Genomic DNA, 25,329 nt, shown 5'->3' on the forward strand with positions numbered 1-25,329 from the left:
TCCTTAGGGTACGCGTACCGAGGCGCGCCCCCCCCCAAAAAAATAAAATAAATAAATTAATGCAGCAGTTAGTATGAGGAAAGGACACAAAGAGAGTTATGTTAAGAGAAAAAGAGCTACAAGATGACCACAGAGGGATTGTTTATTACATAGTAAAAAATAGAGAAGGTGTAATTGGATGAAAGTGAAAAAAGTAAAATGACTAAAGGAGCGAAAGAAAGGAAGAGAGAGGAAGAACACTAAAGTAGAGATAGTGTGAGACTGTGATTGGCTGTTAAAAGAAAAAGAAAAGACAGTAAAAAATGGAGAATGAAGGGTAGTGGCGGAACCACGATAAATGAAGAACGATGAGGGAAAATGAGAAAAGACCAGGTAGTATAAGTAAAGAGGGGTGAAAGAGGGAGAAAAATTGAATTAGGATAACACATAGGGAGTGACAAAGAGAGAGGACAAAGAGAGTAAAGGAAGCAGTACCTGAATGGGCTTGAGTTAAACAGCAAAAAAAGATGAGTAATGCAGTGTGTGTGACTTAGAGGGAGTCAGTGGGTGTAGATCGGAGTGTGGGTGTGTAAGGTGTGTCTGTGGGTGTGGTTGTGTGGAGTGTTTCGGTGTGGGTGGAGGTGAGGGTGTGTGAAATATGTGTGAGAAGTGTATGAGTGTGGGGTGTATATGTGTTCGATGTATGTGTGTGTATGGAATGTGTGTGTGTTTTAGAGGAGTGTGTGTGGGAGGTTTTTTTGTGTGTATGAGGTGTGTGTGTGGTGTGTGTGTGGGGTGTATGTTACAGGTGTGTGTATGTGTTGGGAGGGGGATGAGGTGTATGTGTAGGAGTAAGGTAAATAATTAAGAAAAAGAGAATGAGTGAAAAAGCAAAGGAAGGGAACAGAGGGTAAGTGAAGTAAAGAATAGGGATCAAAAGAAGTTGAATATGAGAGGGTAAATAGGGAAAGGGGAGTAAACATGTAGAATAAGAATAAGTGAGAGAAGCAGAGTAAAGACACAGGAGTGAGGTAGGTTGAGAAAATGTTAGTGACCTTAAAGCAAAGGGTGATGACAAACTACATTTTTTTAGTCATACTTACCATATAATAAATGTAACTAATTTTTTTTACTACAGTTTGTACCTGTGAAAGAGAGAAGAAAAAAAAGGTATAATTAGTAAAATATGTATTTTAAATTAAAAGATACAAATGAAGAGGTTAAAAATCATAACACTCTATTTAGAAATAAAGTTAGAGTGAAGGACACAGAAAGGGAAATAAAGTAAGGTAAAAGGACAAAAAGAGAGAAAAAGAAATACAAGGAGAGCAAATTACAAAGAGTAAGGCATATAGATTCACTGACAAAAAGAGAGAGAAGAACAGAGAAATGAACTGAAGGTAAGAGAGATACTAAAACAATGTGAGTTAGCAAAACTAAATCAGGAAACAGAAGTAAGTAAAAAGATAATGACTGAGACAGAAAACAGTCTAATTAAGGATGCATTTAGAAGAATGAGGAATAGAAGATAACTGAGAGTAAGTGAAGAACAGTCATAGAGTGAAAGGATGAAGGGAGACAGGATAATATACAACGATTGAGGGAAATGGACTGAGGAAGTTATAAGGTAGACACACTAAGAGAAAAACTGAGTGAGGTGGAGTACAATGAGTGAGAAAAGAAAATGAGTAAGTGAGCAAAAAGAAGGAAAGAGAGGAGAAGACGACTAAAACAGTGGTACTGAGAGAAAATAATTTGGTGATGAAAGTAAAGAGAAGGACATTGAAAGAAAGGAAATGAGGGATAGTAACGGAACCAGAGTAAAAGAAATGGGATGAGAACGATGAGAGAGGAGCAGTGAAGTTGTTGTAAAAGAAGTGATAGAAGGTAGATAAACACAAGTGAAAATAACACAAGTAGAGTGAAGCACTGAGCACATAGAAGTAGTGAACGAAAAATAGAGAGAAGAGGTCAAAAGTAAGGAGCAAACAAAGATAAGCTAGGGAGAGTGGGTGATTTATAGTGATAGAGTGCAATAATACTGCTGAGTGAGTAAACAGGAATTACTAAAAGAGCAAAAGAGGAAAATAAGGAAAAGAGAAGTAAAGCAGAGAGACTGAAAGCTGAAAAGTTATGCAAGGGAGAGAGGGCATGCAGACAGTTGAAATGAGAATGAGGGGTTGTCAAAGTAATAGAGTAAAGGAACGGGGGTTACAGAGAGTGAGAGAAAGACATTATAAGTGAGTAAAAAGAGGTGAAAGAGGATGGAAAAAAGAAAGTGAGTGTCAGAGAATGGGAATACAATTTAATTTACACAATCCAAACTACAGAATAACTTCTACAACATGTTACATAGTTTATTTTTGCTGTTCTCAGAATATATTGAATTTCACTTAAAACAGTGAGTTCAAATTACTCATCATATCACAGCAGGAAAAAAAAACACAATCTAAAAGATTGTGTTTTTAAAAAACCCTTAGATACTGACAAATGACAAATGTACGCTAATCTTTGATTGACTTACTTTTCCTTGAGGCCAAATACTGTATCATGGAGGTCCTTTTCTCGTTGCAAAGTACTTTGCTGTTCACTTAAAAATCCATTTCATCGACTTTCTACAAGAAAAGCTCCAAGAACATCTGAAATATTTTCAATATATGGAAAAGAGCGATGGTGATCCCCCTCCTAAAAAAACCGGGTCTTGACACCGAGGCTTTGGCGAACTACAGGCCAATCTCGCTTTTACCAGCACTGGCGAAGTTAACGGAAAAACACGCCCACGGTGTCCTGTCGAGCTTTCTGGAAGCTAATAATCTGCTCCATTCATCTCAATCGGGTTTCCGTCCTAATTTTAGTACGGAAACGGCTCTGTTGGAGGTCACTGAGATTATTAGGGAGACCCTGGATGTCGGCGGTAGGGCCATGCTGGTCATGTTAGATCTGTCGGCGGCCTTCGACACCGTCCCCCACAATGCGCTCTTAGCGAGGCTTCATGACATCGGCCTCAGGGGGACGGTGTTCAGGTGATTTACTTCTTTCCTTGAAGACCGCCGCCAGACGGTCTGGGTTTCCCAGAGCTCCGCCGAGATGCCGCCATTGGGAGTTGGGGTTCCACAGGGTTCTGTGTTGAGCCCCACGTTATTTAACATCTTTATGTCCCCTTTGGCGGCCTTGGTGGAGGCTTATGGGGCCCAGATCGTCTCCTATGCCGACGACACGCAACTCCTCTTCACATGCGGGAAAGACCAAGAGTTTGATGGAGAGAGAATCCGGGACTGCCTTGCGCTGGTCTTCGACTGGTTCCAACGGAACAGTCTGAGGGCCAACTCGGGCAAGTCTGAGATTTTATTTTTTGGTTGCGTCGCCGATCCGGAATGGCAGCATTGGTGGCCGTCCGACATGAATCCTCCTGCTCAGTCCTCCCTGGTTGCCAAAAATTTGGGCGTCAAGCTAGACAACCAGCTGTCGCTGCGAACTCATATTCTTGGCCTGGCCGGCACCTGCTACGGAATCCTGAAGATGCTCCGCAAATTTTTGCCTCTGTTGTCGGAGGAGCACAGGAGGATTACCGTTCAGGCTCTTGTCGGCTCGAGGCTGGATTATGCAAACGCCCTCTTTCTTGGCCTCCCCGATTACCTGGTTCAGCGCCTTCAGGTGGTGCAGAACTCTGCTGCCCGGGCTATTTTCGGTCTAGGTAGACGAGCTCGTGCTTCGGGGTTGCTTCAGACGCTTCATTGGCTCCCCATTAGGAAGCGGATCCTGTTTAAATCCCTGACCCTGATGCATAAAGCTTTGCATGGATCAGGGGCGGGATATCTGCAGCGGAGACTGAATTTCTACCGTCTAGTCCGTTCCCTCCATTCGGAATCCCTCTTTAAAGCTGTGGTCCCACGGGTGAGGAAGGCCCGCACCGGAGGGCGATCTTTTAGCTGCAGAGCTCCCCAGCTGTGGAATCTGCTTCCACTTCCACTGCGCAGTACTGCCAATCTGCTCCAGTTTAGGAGGGGCCTGAAGACTTGGCTTTTTAATTCTTAGTCTGTTCCTTTGCCTACTGTTTCTTTTCGCTTTTCCTTTATGTTTTCTGTTTTTAGCTGTGTTGTGTTACTTCTTATGAGCCGCTGGTGGAAAAGCGTCGGGACACTCCTTTCGAGTAGCCGTACGCTATATAAAAACTACGTAACATAACATAACATTTTCATATACTCCTTTTTTTAAGTCATAACTCTTTACTCATTCTTGCACCTCTCCATTTGGCCAAATAGTGTCAGATGTATGAGTATATATGAGTACTCCTCCCGTCTTCATAGGCCAATTACCTTTACCTAAATTTTGGCTGTAAAAACACTAGGTATGAATTTATAAAGCCAAAAGGCAAACGTTGTTTGAAAGTCAAATGAGTGTCGTTACATTGGGTCCAACCTTTAGAAGTTTTTAAATAGCATGTGTAATGCCCTGATGTTGTAGAAGGACCATCATGAAAAATAATAGCTACAGTTGTAAAGGTTCTTCCTGATATCGATAACTGAGAAGCCACGAAATTTTTAATAGAAGTTGTCAATTTAGTTCCATCAGGTCTACATCGTTGGAACATTAAAATGACATAGTGACCATAATTTTGTAGAAATAATGTGGACAGCATTGCAGACTTACATTGGGTACACACCATATTGTGATCCGCTGCTTTAACTAGATTAGTAAAAGGCACTGATTTGCAGTCTGGTAAAGTCAAATATATAAATCTTTCAGAGTCTATTCTAGTAGTACTTGATGAAGCACAGTTATCACACTCATGTTGCCATTTCTAAGAAAGGTTAAAAAGATTTTTTATATCTACTCCTTCATCTTGCAATACATCAAACATATACATTAAAAATTCCTGACAATCCTGCTGAATATTCAGTGAAAATTGATTTTGACCTGAACATATGTCTAGAAGATTTCAAATTTCTGAAACACTTTCTATTTTTGCTCTATCACTACTACATTTCTCTAACACAGAATTCAATAAACAGCACAATGTTTGTTCCCGATTTTCGACAATCTGTTTTTGTAAATTTTGAAGAAAAAAAACTACATTAGCATAGCAGTTGACACCAGAACTGTTTTTAAACTGAAATCCAACAACATCTTCAACAGAATCCTTTTTGTTTCTCTTTACAATTACACTTTTATCTACTTTATGCCTTTTTGCTGATACCTCACTGCAATTACTCTCATTTCTTCTTTTTCGGCCTACCACACGTTTTTCAATCAGAGGATATTGAGGCAAATGTGGAGCATACTCTCTTCTGAACCTATTGTATTCTTTAACACAATCTAGATCTGCACAAATCTTTGTTTCATCCCACTCAATCAAGTACAATCCTGATAAAGTTCTGACTCGTGATAATGCCACATATGCCATACCCTCTTTAAACACAGAACTTCCAATGTTCACCAAAGCGCTATCTACACTTAAACCTTGAGACTTATGAATTGTCACCGCATATGCCAAACAAATAGGAAACTGTTTTCGGCGAACATATAAGTCTTTCACGAGCAAAAATCTAGCTGAACAACGACAAATTTGTTCTATTTCATCAATGCCATCAAATTTAATTTTTTAAATTTCAATTCCATCTCTATTTTCGTAATTCACAAAACCAACAACATGACCCATTGCTCCATTTACAAGACCTCTTTCAACATTTAAATTCCTTCTTAAAATGACACGACAATTCAAAAACACATTCAGAGTCTTTTCAAAACCAGCAGTTTTAGATATAGTCTTCTCTAATGAATCCAATTTTGATTTCAAATTTTCAGACAAAATAATTGTTGCTCCCATATGCTCTATTTTATCTGTAGCTTCCAGTTTCACTATCTCTTCATTTTCTAACTGTAACATTTTGTTGTTGAACATGGAACATTCTTTCAGAGTTGGCATCAAACATATGCCAGATTTCTTCTCGTTAATTATCTTAAAATTGTTCTCTGGAAGAATGTTTTCATTTGCGTACAAATTTGAAAATAATCGTCATGTAAAGCTTCTTTCCCTTGCTGACTTACTTTTCCGATCCTTACATCTTGTAAAATATTTTTATAATCTTCATCCTTTGCCTGCCGCATATTTTGAAGCAGTTCTGCATATTTGAAGTTTAACCATATATTAACGTTTCCAATGCTTCCTAAGCACTTCCTGGTATCTTCATGCGTGAGCATTTTGAACACAGGTTGTCCTTTCACTGGAGTCAACTGCAGAAGATCTCCAAAAACAATAATATGTTTTCCTCCAAATAAGACATCATAGTCTGTTCTAAGAATGTCTTGCATTCTCAAATGCACAAAAGCAAGCATTATATTTGACACCATGCTTACTTCATCAATGATAAGAAGTTTCATTTTCTTCAGTACTCTCGAAACTTCGGAACATGCATCTCCAGATAGCTTGTGATACTCCAATTTGTTATCATGCTCCACTGGCAGCATCAGTAAACGATGTAAAGTAATCCCTTTAATGTTATGTGCTGCCAGCCCAGTTGGAGCGGTAACAACACAAGACAGCGGTGATGCAGTCCTTTTCTGCAGATAAGTTGCAATTGCTTTAATCAGAAAACTTTTTCCAGTTCCCGCTTCTCCACTCACGTACAGTTGGACAGGCTTTAAGTGATGTACATGAGCACTCTTTTTTCTCATGACTGAATCCATGTTCAATCTGTTCTGTGACTTCGTCATATATCTGTTTCTGCTCAAGGTTTAGTTGTTTCACCAAATCTTCTAAGTTAACTTCATCATCTTGAGCTTGTTCCATAGCTCTTTCCACCTCATCCATGGCAGTGGCAGCTTCATTTTGGATAATTGGTCCTCCAAGTGGATCCTGACTCAATGAAGCAGAACTCTGACTGTCTTGGGAACTGTCTCTAGCAATCTCTGCAGCAATTGTGGCTTCTTGCTCTATTTCTTCGTTCAACATTTGCAGATAATTTGGAAAAACAGGACATTCTATGGTATCCTTGGTTGCATTAAAAGAATCTTCATAACAGAGAAAATCTCCAAGTAGTTCCTCTTCTGTACGCCATGGCTTAAAGAGTTGCAAAAGAGCTAAATAGTAAAATTCCCTTTTCTCTGGATTTTCGCAACTCAATTTTCGATGATTAATCAAATGGCCTTTTTTCTGTCTCACTAGACATCCTTCACACCCAATGATAGCATATATTCCATTGTTAATATCTTCTCTGATGGTTCTCTTATAAATATACTTTTGCAGAACTTCATACAAACAAACGTTCTCAAGATGACTACTTCTATTTGGATAGTATGTATCCAACATGTTGGTCTTCAAAATATCTGTACTTTCTGGTTCTTTCTCCGCCAAATACTCTATTTCTTGTACAGATTTCAAAACTCGGTTTCGTGTTGCAGCAAGACCTAGACTCACCCAAATGATGGTTCTAGATTTCGCATAGAGACTTGCTGACGACAATCGATCAGAACATTCATATTCTCCAATTTCTCGATGCAACAACATCTTCAGACTGTAACTGTATAATTTCTTGCTTAGGCTCTTTTCATGTGAAATGTCCTCCCACATTTTCTTCAGTTCTGTCTTTTCTTTTTTTGTGATGTAAGACGTCACATATCGAGCCACAGCAATAGAGTTGTCAGCAACGAATTGAATATCCATGTTAGCATTCCACATGGACAAAATCACTGGGTTGTAGTCGTTGATGTACTTGGACTCTTCGTTTCTTTTTAAATTGTATGTATTTTTTGGTGATTTCCTCATCACAGTATGTCGCAGAGAAGACATCAAATTATTTACTCTTCCTTTAGAAATCACTGGTCGTGGAAAGCCGATACGACATTTTGTGTAGAACTTGTCCGTGTTTCTGAATTTTCGACGACAGTACTTTCCACAACGATGGGATTGAAAACGTAAAACTTGTTGCCTTAAACTGTTTTCTTCGGTAGTTTTCGGAACAGCACATGTTGAATACTCTTCAATGAAGCTCATCACTGTCTCATCCAAATCTGTTCCAAATTTGGGTGCATCTTTAATCCATAACAACACGTGTATGTGAGGAGCACCTCTCGCTTGATACTCCTTTCTCTAAAAGAAATCCAAAACCTCTCCAAGGGGAGGATTTTTTTTGTTGGTAATAAGAGACATCATAGCTTCAAATCTATGATTGAAATATCTGCATACATTCACTGGATCCAAAGAACACAGTTCTCCAGGTGTTTTGAATTCTATATTTTGTATATTTGCATGTGCCTCTCGTAGAAATTGGAGTAAGTCGTCCCATGCATACTCGGCACAGCTAAGAGTGAGGAACCATGTAGGAGTTCCTAAGTTTTTTAGCATACATTTCAATTCCCCATGACGACGGTACCAATACTCATTTGTACCACGCTGACATGCCATGAGATTAATTAGATGAGATTCCAAAATATTATCTTGCAGATTCACTTTCTCCATAAAGTCCCTCGCCGAAACATTTTGCAGATGTGCTCCACTTTTCAGTATATGGTTTACTGCATAAGAAAGCCCAGACAAGTCACTTTCATACAGTAGATGAAACAAATAGGGAATGCATTGACGAAATCTTGGATCTTCAGCATATAATCTTACAGTTCGATATTCAGATGCAGGAATTTGAAGTGGTCGATCGTCATATCGTCCACCTCGACCTGTTGGAAATAGCTGTGGAAAACAACAAGCTTCCAAACTTTCTTCCCATACACTAACGGGACTTCCTTTTGCTGCTTTCATTTGAAACAATTCAATTGCATTCCCCATTACTTCTTTGGAATGCAAAGGATGAACAGTATAATGTTCATATATTTCTTCACTTCTAGAGACATCAACTTTTTCAATTTGGCCGCCTGAACAGTCACTGTCTTCATCTGCATCTGTTTCCTCTGCTGCAACATAAACATGTTTGTAATACTCATTGTTTTTGACTAAATACAACGTTGCCTTTTTGACTTTCCTAACATCCACTAAATCTTGCCAGATTTTTTTACTCTTTGTTGGAACCCCATTAACTAGAATAACTAAAGGTTCCTCTTCTACTTTTTCTATAAAAATGGTATCAATATTTTTTTTGAAATCTAGGGGCAAATAAACAACTCTTCCCTTTAATCCTCTCTGCAAATCTGTAGGAGGCAATTTCCCTATCTTAGGCTCCATGCGAACAATTGCCTGAAAAGGGTGGACACATTGAATCAAAATAGACTCATATGTATTTAAATCCATCAATTCACGGGGAATGTCTACCAACTCCAGATTATTATGAACATCTCTAGCAGGCATTCTGTTTTGATTTAATTTATCATAACAATATTTACAAATACGCTGATCAGAACTCAAATCAAAACAATTCTCCACCCACAAATAAGTTGCAAAATCTTTCCACTCATAATTATTCATATTTTCACTTTTTACGTATAAATCAACTAATCTAGTTTGATGCTTATAATGACTTCGTCGACAACACACACAAGTAAAATTCGGCCTTTCACTTGATTTCACCTTAAACCTGCTAATTTCCTGCTCAAACTTTTCTGTATTTGAAATCTGTACATTGTCTTCCACATTACCTTGAATTGCTGTCTCAATTTCTACACTGTCCTCTTTTTCACCAAAATAACAAATCTCAATTTCTTCACAAATCTTCTTCACATCTAATTCAGTTCCATGCAATAGAGCACTGTTTAATTGTTTAAGCTTAAGTGCTGGACTTTTTGCATAATACAACATTCTCACTAATTTCCTCATTTTTGTATGATGCACTGCTAACATCCTAAAATGATGAAAAACACTCTGACAGACTTTTCTAGAAAGACAAGCCAGTGAATGGCCTTGCAAACCTGTGATTTCTCTCACTCTGCAAGGATCTAAGTCTTGCAACAACTTCACTTTCTGCTTTAGACTTTTCTTACTATATGTACGTAAGAAATTACAAAACAAATCAATTGATTCCTGTCGCACACTAAAAATACGACTACACTTCCAAGTGTACACTGGACCCTTAGTACGTCTCCCTAAAACTTCATCAGTTAACACCTCTTCTGGTTCTCTAGGCACAAGTTTCTCTTTTTCAATCGGACAACCGTCTTTCACTTCATACGCTTGACCACTGGTGTCAACTGCATGCACTAAATCCTTCTCCTGGAAGTAACTCTCCTCATTAAAAAATGGCTCACAACTTGAACTGTGCATCCATTCTCCTGAAAAAACTTTACAAAAATTAGTCCGATTAATTACTCTTTTCCATCTACTGTTTGATTTGAAAACATCAATTGTCTTTTTAAGTGTCCTAATTCTATTGATTATTAAAAAAAAAAAAATGTGTCTTAACTTCAAAAGCCTGATCAACAATCTTCTCTACACTTTTCTTTTTCTTATAAAAAGCAGCTCTCTGTTTACCTTTCCTAATGTTTTTTAACAAATTTAAAACCACCCTATTGCGAAACATTTGTTTACGAATGTCTCTAAACTGATTCTGCAGTACATATTTTCTGAATAAAAGACTTAGTTGTCTTAGCAGGAGCTTGGTTCCTGTTTTTTGAAGTATTTGTTGTGGAAGAGTGCTGTAATTCCGTTGCTGTTTTTGATTTTTCCCGGTTACATTGTTTTCTTGTCCTTTCCCTTGTGGGCATCTTTGCTTAGTCTTGAAATAACGATTTCAATCTGTGTTAAAAAAAAAAAAATAGCACGTTATAGACCACTATTACCAAACAACAAAGCAATGACAAAAAGCAATGATCTATTCAGGGTTACAGATCAGGTGAGGATTCTCCAGGAGTGCACAAAAGGTGAGGCCTATATTGAAGAGTATAGTGGAAGACAGCTCTGTCCACAAGTACAAAGAAGATGAGACCTGTGTATAAGTCCACTGCACTCTTATAAACAGGCTTCACCACCTATGCTTCCCTAGAAAGGCCTCTCTCCCACTACAGTCTTGATCATAAACCTCACCTCCTCTGTCCCTCTGGACATGTCTCACCTCATCTGCACAATCTACTTCCTAATCTCAGGTAACACAGATGACATAATTTTTTTTTTTTTAACTTTTTATTAATTTTAAAACAAGAAAACAAAAAAACAATACAAAACAAGGCAGTACATTAAAACGTGTCATCACGTGGCCCGTGGGGGGGGTATACAGAGGAATCAAGCAGTAATGCAATCAATAATCGGGAGGGGGGAGAGGGGGGGGGAGAGGAGACCAATATATACACAAAACAACTATATTCCTGCGGAGGAAACGTCAGGTTGGGAGGAAGACAAATCAGCATCAAATTCCGACATTGGGGGAGTACATATATCTCCACGGTATGCGTTCCATTGGGTCCACACTTTCCCCCACTTGCCTGGTTTACCACGGGAAACATACACAGTTTTTTCTCGAAACATGCACCAATCCATGTTTTGTGTCCACCCCAGAAGTGTCGGAGGCTTCTGAGCGCCCCACAATTGGGCAATATCACGCTTGGCAACCATGTTGCCCAAGGTCGCCCAGCGGAGCTGCGCTTGATTGTTGTCATTCGGCTCCCAGACATTCAACAAGCATCTTCGCGCTTCAGGCATTAATCGAACTCCCGTGACCTCACTCATTACTTCATGTACGCGGTTCCAATAACGTATCACAGCAAGGCATTCCCAGATAATATGAAGGAACGTAGCCACCATACCGCATCCGCGTCTGCACAATCCATCCATCGAAAATCCCATTCGAACCAGACGTGGGCCAGTCACATACACCCTATGCAAAATTTTTAGTTGGACGAACCGAAGACGTGCCGGGATAGCCACTTCCCTCAGAGAAGAAATCGCGGACTGCCAGTCCTCATCATCGAGTTCTAGACCATCTCTGGTCCACAACCCTCGAAGACTATCTAGTAGATCAGTCCTGGTATTGATCAACTTTTTAGCGATCGACTCATTGGAACTATTCCTCATACCTTGGGAATTCTGGTACTCTCTCTTCGTAGCGGACGAAGACGTGGACCGCATAGCTGTCGATGGTAACGTGGCTGTGTGTCTTCACCCGAGATTTGAGCATCTCACAACGACCGGCTGCTGCGCCACACGGAGGTAGGACCGTCACGGGATAGTGGGATTCCCCCTTCGTGTGTGTCCTCTAACGTGCTCGACGCTCTTCCCTGGCTGCGGTTGCCTCAGCGCACTTCATTTCCTGTCAGTGGTGTATGCGCCTGCCTTGCGCATTCGAAGAGGAAATTCCTGTCAGCTGTTTTCGCGCCTGTAATTCAACTCATCTGCGCATGCCTGGTGACGCGTGACGTCACTGAAACGCAGCGCTGGGAGCCATTTTGAAAAAAAAAAAAAATTCTTCGAGTGAAATTGATCGTTTTTCTTCAATGCAGTGTTCGAGCCTGGCCTAAGCTCTGCAATCTGATCTACATTGCAAAATGTGTTTATAAGAGTCAAACCAGGTCACATAACTGAGCAAGCACTAACTAAAGCCTATTCTTATTTATAGAAGACGAGAGCTGTTAACACTTTTCAATTAAAAGTATAAAAAGTGACATTTTCATCCACATTGAAATCCTCACAGTGTAAATCCTAAGCCAACAATTCATCTACCGTCATGTGTGCTCTCAGCTCCTTGAATCTTTCGCAACCTCAGGCGTTTCTACCTCTCAAAGGTGCACCTTGCATGCCTTGGAAAGAGTGGAAAGAGTATTTTGTTAATTACATTGAGACTGTTGAGGATGATGATTTCACTGCTGCAAAGAAAAAAAAAGTACTTTTGTACTGTTTGGGTCCAGGTGGACTTAAGACCTACAATAACATAGAGAAGAAAGTAAGGACAGGTGATAATGTTTACCAACATGCCTTAGATGATCTGGATGATCACTTCTCGCCAATTGTGTGCGTTGCTGTTGATCGGTACAAATTCTCAAGAAGGAAGCAGGGTAAGGATGAAAGTGTTGAGGATTACGTTGCTGCCTTGAACAACTTGGCCTTAACCTGCAGATTTGGAGCACTTCAAGAAGAGTTTGTGCGTGATCAAATAATTATGCACGCGAGCAACCCCAATATTCAGGACAAACTTTGGGTCAATGGCGAGGCTTCTTTGAAGGAGGTTGTTGCTCTTGTCAAGAAAGCTGAACTTACAGGCAGATGTGCCAAAGCAGTTATGGATGAACCAGCTGAAATTAAAGCTATAAAGTCCTCCAATGCAAGCAAACTCAAACAGAAAGGAAACAAAAAAGAAATGAGTCGTGATTATCACAAAAGAAGTGAACCAAGCAGTTCGAAGCATAGCAGTGATAGACGCAGTAATACAAGGGACAATGATTTTCCTGAACTTAAATGTTATCGCTGTGGGTCCCCAACCCATCTAGCTGACTCAAGAAGGTGTCCAGCTTTACATCAAAAATGCTTGTCATGCGGAATGACTGGTCACATCGCCAAGGTTTGCAACTGAAAATCGTACAAACAAAGCAGACAGGTACGACAAATTCATGAAGAGTGTGTTTCCACTGAAGAAGATTCGGAGTATTCTGACTCCGACAGTGTTAGTTATGTTTTCTCAATTGAATATGACGTGTTAGAACTCACGCCAACAAAGAAGAAAAAACCCATGTGTGATGTCAATTTGGGAGGTGTGACAGTCAATCTGATGGCAGACTCAGGGTCTCCCTTCACGATTATCAACGAAAGCGTTTGGAAGCAATTCACGGATAAAATTGGCTCAACTCTTGAAAAACCTAAGGTTATTGCTAGAAGCTACACAGGAAACAACATCGAATTCCTTGGAACACGTGATCTGGAATTTGAATTTAAAAACCGGAGAGCATTTTGCCGACTTTATGTTGCAAAAAAAGGCCCCTCTGTCCTTGGCTGGAGCGATCAAGCTGATCTAGGCATCATGCTTGATCCCAATAGTGATGATCCCGTCTTGTCCATAAATGATTCCTGTAAATTGACAATACAAAAAGACTTCCCCGAAGTGTTCTCAGGTAAAGTTGGTCTTCTTAACAGTTTCGAACACAAAATTGAACTCAAGGACTCAGCCGTTCCTTGCATTCACAAGGTAAGACATCTACCAGTGTCAGTGAGAGGTGATGTTCAAACTGAACTAAACAGACTTGTCAAGGATGGCATTATAGAAGTGGTGGAATCGGCAGAGTGGGTTTCCCCCTTGGTAGTTGTGAAACGTCCCAACGGGAAAATCAGACTCTGCATCGATCTCAGGGACCTTAATAAGAACATTGTTGTTGATCAATATCCTCTACCACGTATATGTGAAATGTTCAGTGCCACCAATGATATGTGTGTATTTTCCATAATTGACTTGAAATCCGCATATCACCAAATCCCTCTGCATGCGGACAGTAAAAAATTCACAACCTTTATCACACCCTTTGGTTGCTATCGGTTTACCAGGGTACCATTTGGTTTGGCCTCTGCCGCAGCACTTTTCCAAAGGGTCATGACATCCATTCTGGAAGGTGTTGATGGCATCAGGTTTTTCCAGGATGATATCCTGGTCATGGGCAGCAACCAATCGGAACATGACACACGCCTTAGGCAAGTATTTTGCAAACTGAAAATGCATGGGTTAACAGTAGAGTTAGACAAATGTAAAATCTCACAAGACAGAGTCGTGTACCTTGGGCACACCATCAGCCGAGAAGGAATTAAACCCAAACAAGGTTTAGTGGACGCAATCCTCAATGCCCCATGTCCCTCAAGCAAAGAAGATGTAAGAGCCTTTCTCGGCTTGACGGAGTATTACTCCAAATTTATAAGGAATTTCTCTGAAAAAACCTACAGTATAAGACAATTACTGAAAAACAAAACCAAATTCGTCTGGTCACCTGACTGTCAGAACACCTTTATTACCATCAAAAAGGAAATCAGCGAAGCGCCTTTCCTCAAAGGTTTTGACCCCAAAGCAGATATCTACCTAACTACAGATGCAAGCAACAAAGGCATTGGAGCCGTGCTAGCACAGAAGGACTCTTCTAACCAAGAATGGGTTGTAGCCTTTGCTTCCAGGTCGCTCACCTCTGCGGAGGAAAAGTACTCTGTCATTGAGCGCGAAATGCTGGCTTGTTCATGGGCGCTCAATTACTTTAGAGCATATGTGTCGGGATACAAAATCCATCTTCGCACAGACCACAAACCGTTAATCAAGATACTATCTGCCTCTGGTCTACAGAATGCGTCACCAAGACTCAGCAAAATGTCAATCAAGTTGTTGGATTACAACTACTCGGCGGAATATTGGCCAGGAGTGAAAAACAAAATCGCAGATTTCCTCAGCAGACTACCTCTGCCTCACACGGAAAGCATGGTCACTCAAGAAGATGAGGAGAAGGTAGCTCTGCTCTTCAACACTGATCTGGATGGTATATCAGCGGAGAATGGGGTCAACACATGTCGCGCGACTCTACTCTGCAAATGGTATGCCAATTCGTCAACTCCGCATGGCCTGATAAGCGCAACCTACATGACAATGTCAAGGCATACTGGGAAACAAGGAATGAACTCAGTTTGGAAAACGGCGTGTTGTACAGAATGGGTAAAGCCATAGCCCCTGCCACGCTCAGAGACAAGATCCTAAGTTTGTGTCACGTTGGCCACCTTGGCATCACCAAAACTAAGCAGCGAGTCAGGGCAAGTTATTGGTGGCCGGGTATTGACAAGCAAATTGAGGTCCAGGTCAGGAACTGTGTGGAATGCTGCGACTCAGACAAAACTCTCAAAACTTCAAAAGTCAGTCTCTCTCCGATTCAACCCCCGCAAATGGCATGGGAGAAATTAGGCTTGGACATAGTAGGGCCCATCGAAGGACATAATGGAGAAATCAAGTACATCCTGGTGGCAATAGATCATTTCTCCAAGTGGCCGGAAATTAAGATTGTTGAGGAAATTGACAGCTCTCAATTTATAGACTTCTTGGACAAACTCTTTCTGAGTGAAGGCTTACCTAAATCTGTGCTCACCGATAATGGCCCGCAATTCTGTTCTGAGGCATTCAAGTCATTCCTTGCTAGGAACTGTATCACCCATCACACCACTTCAATTTATCATCCGGAAGGAAATGGCCTCACTGAACGTTTCAACCGTGTCTTGAAGGGTCACATACAACTATCCAGAAATGCAAACTTAAACTGGGAAGAGGAAATATACAAACTTATCTGGGCATTCAGGATTGCTCCTTGTGCAAGCACACGCACAGCACCGTTTATTCTTATGAGAAGCAGACAGCCTTTGAGCATTGATCTGGGCTGGATGTCTGAATCCAAACAAATTGAATGGTCACCAGAAAACATAAGGAATAACATCATCAAAGCACAAAAATACTACAAGGAATGGTATGATTCGAGACACAGCGCAAAAGATCATACATTCAAGGTTGGCGACCTTGTGAAAGTTCGTTTGGAAAAAAAAGTAAAGAAAGGAGAAAGCAGATTCACCGCCCCACTTCACATTGATGAATTGTTTAACAATGCGGCAAGACTCAGTGACGGAAAAGTCTGGCACATGAGCAGACTGGCGAATTATCATCCTAGTGGCAAGGCCCACGATCAACAGCAGCATGTTACCGTTAGCAATGATTTGTGGGTAGATGTTGATAGATCTTGTGTTGAAGAAAATAATATGTCTAGAAATAACAGCACACATGATCTCCAACCTGACTCTGACTCTGATGATGGTCAATCGACAGATCGGTCTGCAGGTGTCAATCCCAGCACTTCGACATATAATCGGAGTTGTCGTGATGACCCTCATTCGGATTCTGAAGTTGCGTCTGATGGTCACAGACTCAGAGGTAGGTTCGGCAGAACCAATCTTGACTCTCATTCGGACACCGAATGTGCACCAAACTTACCGGCGGCCTCTGGAAGGTTTGGTAGAACCATCCGTAGACCCAAACGTTTGGATGATTTTGTTTGTGACTAATTACCCACCTGTTGATGCACCCACCTGTTTATAGCCACCGCATGCCGTGGCACTGTTGCCAAAACCCTCTAGAGAGGAAGATGTGTTGTATCTTACCTATGCCACCCCCCCTGCACCCCAGCGCATGGTACCTTCCCCTCCCCTGCGCGTGAACCTCTTCTGTGCTTTCCCCTTCCCCATTGGTTCCCCGACATTCCATTCCTTCCCAGCTGATACCGTTGACACCAACTGTCATTATTGATGTTCCGCTTACCCACGCACCACCACCTGTGTGGGGCTGTTATAATAAACCTAACTTCGTACTTCCTCTGCCTGCAGTCTGCTTTGTAACAGTGGGGTAGCCCGGGTCGGCCTGTCTGCCCATCCCGTGGCCGCCGTAGCTCTACGCCACACCTGCACTGCTGTTTTGGTGGGACCCGTAAGAGTTTCGCCAGCCGATTTCGCATATAGAGCCCTATTGTAGTCCCCACCGGGTAGCAACCATCTGTCCATCGCAAAAGCCGGGTTTAGCGGGGGAGTGTAGGTGCCATGGTTGATGGCCCCCAATTGAGAGGCCCAATAATAGCGACGAATGTCCGGGAGAGCGATGCCGCCATCATACCAAGGGAGTGTAAGCTTCGAGAGGGCGATGCGAGGACGGCCCCCCATAACAATTGCCGCTGTAGACTCTCAATCTCACGAAAATATTCCGCTGGCACAACATCAAGCGTGTTTTGAAGCGCATAAAGGAATCGGGGAGCGACATCATCTTAAACAACGCAGCTCGTCCCAAGGGAGAAAGGGGCAGTCTGCTCCAAGTCCCGACATCCGCCCGAAGGCGTCTGAGAGGGGGCAGCAGATTGCGCTCATACCGAAGTGTGGGGTCCAAGGTGACAAAGATTCCCAGATATTTGAAACCATCTAGTACCACTGGGATAGGACAATCACGGGGCAGGAGAGGAGTATCACCGGAGAGAACATAAACGCAAGATTTAGACCAATTTATAACTAAGCCGGAATTCTTACGGAAAGAAGTCAAAACGTCGAAAAGGACGATTAACGACTTTCGGGGCGATGTGAGGTACAAAAGGATATCATCTGCATACAGAGATACTCGGTCTTCAAATTCCGGAGACCATCGAATGCCCTTCATGGATGGTTCCCATCGCAGCCAAGCCGCCAGTGGCTCTAAAGCAAGGGCAAACAAGAGTGGGGACAGAGGACAGCCCTGGCGCGTACCTCTACCGAGAGCAAAGGAGGCCGAGACACGTCCATTCACCACTACCTGGGCTAAGGGATCAGCATAAAGCAATCGAACCCAACGGATAAAGGTGGGCCCAAACCCGAATTTGGAAAGGACCGCCCAAAGATAGGGCCATTCAATCGTGTCAAACGCCATGGTGGCGTCCAAAGACGCTAAAATGGCCGACTCTCTCAATGTCCCCGCTCGCGCGAGGACTCCATGCAAGCGCCGAAGATTAAGTGCCGTATTGCGATGTGGTATAAATCCGGACTGGCCCGGATGAACCAGATCGCTTATAACAGTCACCAGACGATTAGCAAGAACTTTGGCCAGGATCTTGGGTTCAGCATTTATTAGGGAAATAGGCCTGTATGATTCGCAGCGGTCACGTGGCTTACCCTCTTTATGAATAACCACTATGGAAGCCAATCTCTGGTCAGGAGGAAGAAACCCTTCCGCCAGTGATTCCAAAAACATAGATCGCATATATGGTGCCAGCACATCCGGACGGAGCTTGTAGAGTTCTATAGGGAGTCCATTAGGGCCCGAGGCCTTCCCGGAGCGGATCGAACGGATAGCGGTCGCAACCTCATCCGCCGTGGGCGGAGCCTCCAGCAGGTCCCTCTCTGAATCAGACAAGCATGGTAGCGAGATATCGCGTAAAAGCATGTGGGAGTCCTGCTCCGGTCTATCGGACACAGGGGAGTACACTACCCGAAAATAATCGGCGAACCTCTCAACAATCCCAGCAGGGTCCGTGATACTTTCACCATTCGCGTCAACTATAACAGGAACCACTCGACTCGTGCATTCTCTCCTATCCAACCAAGCAAGCAACTTCCCAGCCTTATCTCCCACATCATACAGACGTCCCTGCTGTTCACGACTCATCTCCTTCGCTGCATCAGTCACCAGAGCTCTGTACTCATGTTGTTTTAGGTCCAACAGATGAAGCCTCTCAGGGGAGACCCCAGCATCAAACTCTCCCTCAAGAACGGTAATTTCAGTCTCAAGACGGACAACCTCCTCTCGTCGACATCTCTTAACATTGCCAATCGACAAAAGGGCCTGCCCCCGAATCACAGTTTTGTACGCCTCCCACAAGGAGACAGAAGAAGATACTGACCCAACATTTTCGGCAAAGTATTGATCAATTGTCTTAAGTAGTTCCGCTCTAATCTTAGGATCATGGAGGTACCATGGGTTGATCGGGGCCACTCGACCCTCCGATCCCCCATGTGCGTTCACAACCAACCACAGCGGGGAATGATCCGAAATACCCCTGGCAAGATGTTTCACCTCCCCTATATGGGAAGCCTGGGAGGAGGGCATCAAAACATAATCCAATCTCGAAAGGCTGCCGTGGGCCCCAGAGTGAAAGGTATATTGTTGTTGCCCAGGATGATGCAGGCGCCAACAATCGGTCAGCCCCAGCGCCTCCATGAAGTCCCCAAGCCAGGATTGGAACTTAGCGAGAACTAGGGGAGGGTAACGATCACACATCCCAGATACTACTGAATTAAAGTCTCCCCCGACTACAAGCAAACCCTCGGGGACTCCCAGAATCACTCTTCCCAGATCTGCATAGGTCGTAGTTTGAAGACCTGGGGGTATGTAAACAGAAAATAATGTAACCACCCTACCCTCCCAACACCCCACAATGGCGGCGTACCGCCCTCTATCATCAAGTATAATGTCGTCAACAGCGAGGGGGAGGGAGGTCCGGATTAGAATGCCCACCCCTCTGGAGCCAGAAGTGAAACCTGAGTGTGCAATGAGACGATAGCCACGCCTATTCATGGCGTGGCACGTATTACCCAGCAAGTGCGTCTCCTGAAGCAAAACCACATCAGGGGACAAGCGTCTCAGTAACTGCAAAACCACTCCCCGCTTAATTCTGTCTCCCAGACCATTTACGTTCCAACAAAGTATCCGTAGTCCCCTACCCCCCATCCCAGATTCCACCCCAAGTCCCCCCCACACCAGCCGCGACACCACAACACAGAAGATCATCAGCATTATGCCTTGAAAAAAACAAAGAAACACATCCCTGAACTTCTCAACCCCCCAGAACAACATCATACCCCCCACCCCGCACCCCTGCGTTCGACTCAAAAGCCACCCCAACTCGCAGCGTGCCTGTCGCCCTAACATACAACTAATCTACGAAAAGAACCCCAGAGGAGGAAAGCTCACCCGCCCCTCACCCACACCCCAGTAAGACAATGGAGTAGCAATCATTATCAGTATAGCATCGAACCACTACCGAAAGTCAAAACGTTGGTCCGGGAGCCGATGTCGCTCCCTATTCCTGCTCCGTCGGGCCGCCCTCCGCTCCACCGAAAGGATCCGATTGTTCAAATTGCCCTCGTCCCGTAGGCAGCGAGTCCAACCAGTCATTAGCCACTTCAGGATGGTCAAAGAAAAATTTTCTATCGTTGTGGACGATACGCAATCGAGCCGGGAAAAGCATGGCATATTTCATGTCCCTGTCTCTCAGTCTCTTCTTCACTCCTTGAAATCCCAGCCGCTGCTTCTGAACTTGTTGGGTGAAGTCCGGGTAAAAGCTGACCGCAGCGTTCTCATATGCCGTGGGGCCTGATGTGCGGGAAGCCTGCAGTATCACATCTCTGTCACGAAAGTTGAAAATTCGCGCAATGATGGGGCGCGGAGAGGCACCCAGCTTGGGAGGGCCACCCGGGACACGGTGGGCCCGTTCTACTGCAAAAAACTTGCTCAGGCCCTTGGGTGCTAAATGATTTAGGACAAGGTCCTCCACCAGTAGGTCCACAGCTGACGATTCCGTCTTCTCCGGGACACCGACCAGTCGGACGTTGTTCCGTCGTGCTCGGCCCTCAAAATCGTCCAAGCGACGGAAGAGATAGTCACGGGCGGATCTCAGATTACCGACCTCCGTCTGCAGGTCAGAGACGTCGGTGATAAGACTAGTAGTCTTCAGGTCGAGAGACTTGACCTTTTCGTTGGTTTTTGCAAGATCCGCCCTGATCAGATTGACATCTATGGCAACAGTGTCCAGCTTGTGGGTTAGGGCCTCATACTGTTGTCCCATCGCGGCCTTCATCCCAGCAATGGCGCACATGATGTCTTTCAACGACGGGTCATCACCCAGCAGGGATTCGTCCTCAATGCCGGCCGGGGGTTTAGCCATTCCGCTCGGAGAGCTCTTAGTGAGGGTATATCGGTCCATGACGTTGGATTGGACAGAACCTCCTCGAGCTGCCGGTCTGGTCTTGCGCCTCTCTGCTTCAGGCTTGGTGGCCATCTTAGGTCGTGTGCCCCGGAGGGTATTTTGAGACCTAGTGAAAATGGCTACACTCGATGTGCCCGCAGAAACTCAGAGAATAAAGTGAGGACCAGTCACTAGGCAAAGAGCAAGAAAGTCTGGATCTCCGAGCGATGTTGCGAATAGTTGAGTGGAGCAAGCAGCCAGGGCGACCAAGGCAAGGTCAATGATGTAGGCTCGTCAGAATCGAAACTGAAAGTAGAAGACCGGGCAAGGGAGGTTAGCGCAGGCCGTTGTTATTCAATTACTACCCGGCTGGCAGAGTAGGCAAGCCCAGGGCAGTGCCATGGAGCAGGCCGCAAATATTCAAAAATCCATATATTCGGTTCCCGGAGACCAAATCGAAATTCGCAAACGGATAAGTGATCAGCAGGTTCTCGACCACAAAAGCCCGTCGTCCAAACCAGGATTAGTTACAGGATAGTCGATGGAGGTGGCGAAGGTCCGGGAGCTCTGAGCTCACGCGACCGTCTTGGGTGCGCGCTAAGCTCCTCCTCACAGATGACATAATTGATCCTCATTTATAAAGCCATGCGTCAGTTTTGCGCTACTGAAGCGTCACTTTTTGTGACGCATTGGCGTCATAAAACATGTGCCTTGTTGCACCATATTTAAAAAGTAACGCATGTAGGTAGATGCGTCATTTTTTAAACCTTTTGCACCACATTATACCTCTGTCAAGTGTAATGTACAGAGAGGGGTCATTTCTCCACAAAAAGCCTCGTAATAATGACGCAGTAAAATCTATGAGATTTCACTGCGTCACTTTTAGGACACTGTTACATCAAAATCTTGCACCTGCCTCACAGCAGGGATAAGACTGAGGCAAACGCTTTCACATGGAGCTTCACAATTTTACAAAATACAATTCCTCTATGCAAACAAACTCAATATGCTGCCTACACTGAGTTAACACAGGTAACATCATTGTAAAGAGTCAAATTGACACCTGTGTCTAAGAGTGCAGTCGGGGATAGGCTTCATGGAGCCTAGTCCACTGCACTCTTAGATACAAGCCTCACATCCTACGCGCACCAGGAAAGCCCAAACATGTACCTTTTGCACCATATTTAAAAAGTGACGCATGTAGTTAGATGCGTCACTTTTTAAACCTCTGCGCCACAATATACTCAAAGATGTAAAAACCATTCATTTTCCCCAAAATCGTTTTTGACATCACATTTAGGAAACACAGCACAGATCCTATGTACAAGCATCTGCCTCACAGCAGGGATAAGACTGAGGCAAACGCTTTCACATGGAGCTTCACAATTTTACAAAATACAATTCCTCTGTGCAAACAAACTCAATATTTTTCCTACACTGAGTTAACACAGGTAACATCATTGTAAGGAGTCAAATTGACACCTGTGTCTAAGAATGCAGACGGGGATAGGCTTCATGAAGCTTAGTCCACTGCACTCTTAGACACAATCCTCACCACCTACGCTCCCCAGGAAAACCCAAACATGTACCTTTTTGCACCATATTTAAAAAGTGACGCATGTAGGTAGATGCGTCACTTTTTAAACCTCTACGCCACAATATACTCAAAGATGTAAAAACCATTCATTTTCCCCAAAATAGCACAGATCCTATGTACAAACATCTGCCTCACAGCAGGGATAAGACTGAGGCAAAAGCTTTCACATGAAGCTTCACAATTTTACAAAATACAATTCCTCTATGCAAACAAATTCAATATGCTGCCTACACTGAGTTAACACGGGTAACATCATTGTAAAGAGTCAAATTGACACCTGTGTCTAAGAGTGCAGTCGGGGATAGGCCTCAGGAAGCCTAGTCCACTGCACTCTTAGACACAAGCCTCACATCCTACGCTCCCCAGGAAAGCCCAAACATGTACCTTTTTGCACCATATTTAAAAAGTGACGCATGTAGTTAGATGCGTCACTTTTTAAACCTCTATGCCACAATATACTCAAAGATGTAAAAACCATTCATTTTCCCCAAAATAGCACAGATCCTATGTACAAACATCTGCCTCACAGCAGGGATAAGACTGAGGCAAAAGCTTTCACATGGAGCTTCACAATTTTACAAAATACAATTCCTCTATGCAAACAAACTCAATATGCTGCCTACACTGAGTTAACACAGGTAACATCATTGTAAAGAGTCAAATTGACACCTGTGTCTAAGAGTGCAGTCGGGGATAGGCCTCATGAAGCCTAGTCCAGTGCACTCTTAGACACAAGCCTCACATCCTACGCTCCCCAGGAAAGCCCAAACATGTACCTTTTTGCACCATATTTAAAAAGTGACGCATGTAGTTAGATGTGTCACTTTTTAAACCTCTGTGCCACAATATACTCAAAGATGTAAAAACCATTCATTTTCCCCAAAATAGCACAGATCCTATGTACAAGCATCTGCCTCACAGCAGGGATAAGACTGAGGCAAACGCTTTCACATGCAGCTTCACAATTTTACAAAATACAATTCCTCTATGCAAACAAACTCAATATTTTTCCTACACTGAGTTAACACAGGTAACATCATTGTAAAGAGTCAAATTGACACCTGTGTCTAAGAATGCAGACGGGGATAGGCTTCATTGAGCCTAGTCCACTGCACTCTTAGATACAAGCCTCACATCCTACACTCCCCAGGAAAGCCCAAACATGTACCTTTTTGCACCATATTTAAAAAGTGACGCATGTAGTTAGATGCGTCACTTTTTAAACCTCTGCGCCACAATATACTCAAAGATGTAAAAACCATTCATTTTCCCCAAAATCGTTTTTGACATCACATTTAGGAAACACAGTACAGATCCTATGTACAAGCATCTGCCTCACAGAAGGGATAAGACTGAGGCAAACGCTTTCACATGGAGCTTCAAAATTTTACAAAATACAATTCCTCTATGCAAACAAACTCAATATGCTTCCTACACTGAGTTAACACAGGTAACATCATTGTAAAAAGTCAAAGTGACACCTGTGTCTAAGAATGCAGTCGGGGATAGGATTCATGAAGCCTAGTCCACTGCACTCTTAGACACAAGCCTCACCACCTACGCTCCCCAGGAAAGCCCAAACATGTACCTTTTTGCACCATATTAAAAAAGTGACGCATGTAGGTAGATGTGTCACTTTTTAAACCTCTGCGCCACAATATACTCAAAGATGTAAAAACCATTCATTTTCCCCAAAATAGCACAGATCCTATGTACAAGCATCTGCCTCACAGCAGGGATAAGACTGAGGCAAACGCTTTCACATGGAGCTTCACAATTTTACAAAATACAATTCCTCTATGCAAACAAACTCAATATGCTTCCTACACTGAGTTAACACAGGTAACATCATTATAAAGAGTCAAATTGACACCTGTGTCTAAGAATGCAGACGGGGATAGGCTTCATGGAGCCTAATCCACTACACTCTTAGATACAAGCCTCACCACCTACGCTCCCCAGGAAAGGCCAAACATGTACCTTTTTGCACCATATTTAAAAAGTGACGCATGTAGTTAGATGCGTCACTTTTTAAACCTCTGCGCCACATTATACTCAAAAATGTAAAAACCAGGGATAAGACTGAGGCAAAAGCTTTCACATGGAGCTTCACAATTTTACAAAATACAATTCCTCTATGCAAACAAACTCAATATGCTTCCTACACTAAGTTAACACATGTAACATCATTGTAAAGAGTCAAATGTATTTCTTTAAACATGCACACATTCTTTATTCCTTTTAAAAAATGTAAAAGCCATTCATTTTTCTCAAAATCGTTTTTGACATCACATTTAAAAAAACACTGCACAGGTCCTATGTACAAGCATTCCATGTCACTACTAAAACTTCACAATTTTACAAAATACAATTCCTCTATGCAGTAAAAACTTTTTACCGAGCATTATCAAAAA

This window comes from Lissotriton helveticus, chromosome 10 (genome assembly GCF_964261635.1).
Source record: "Lissotriton helveticus chromosome 10, aLisHel1.1, whole genome shotgun sequence".
Lineage (NCBI taxonomy): Eukaryota > Metazoa > Chordata > Amphibia > Caudata > Salamandridae > Lissotriton > Lissotriton helveticus.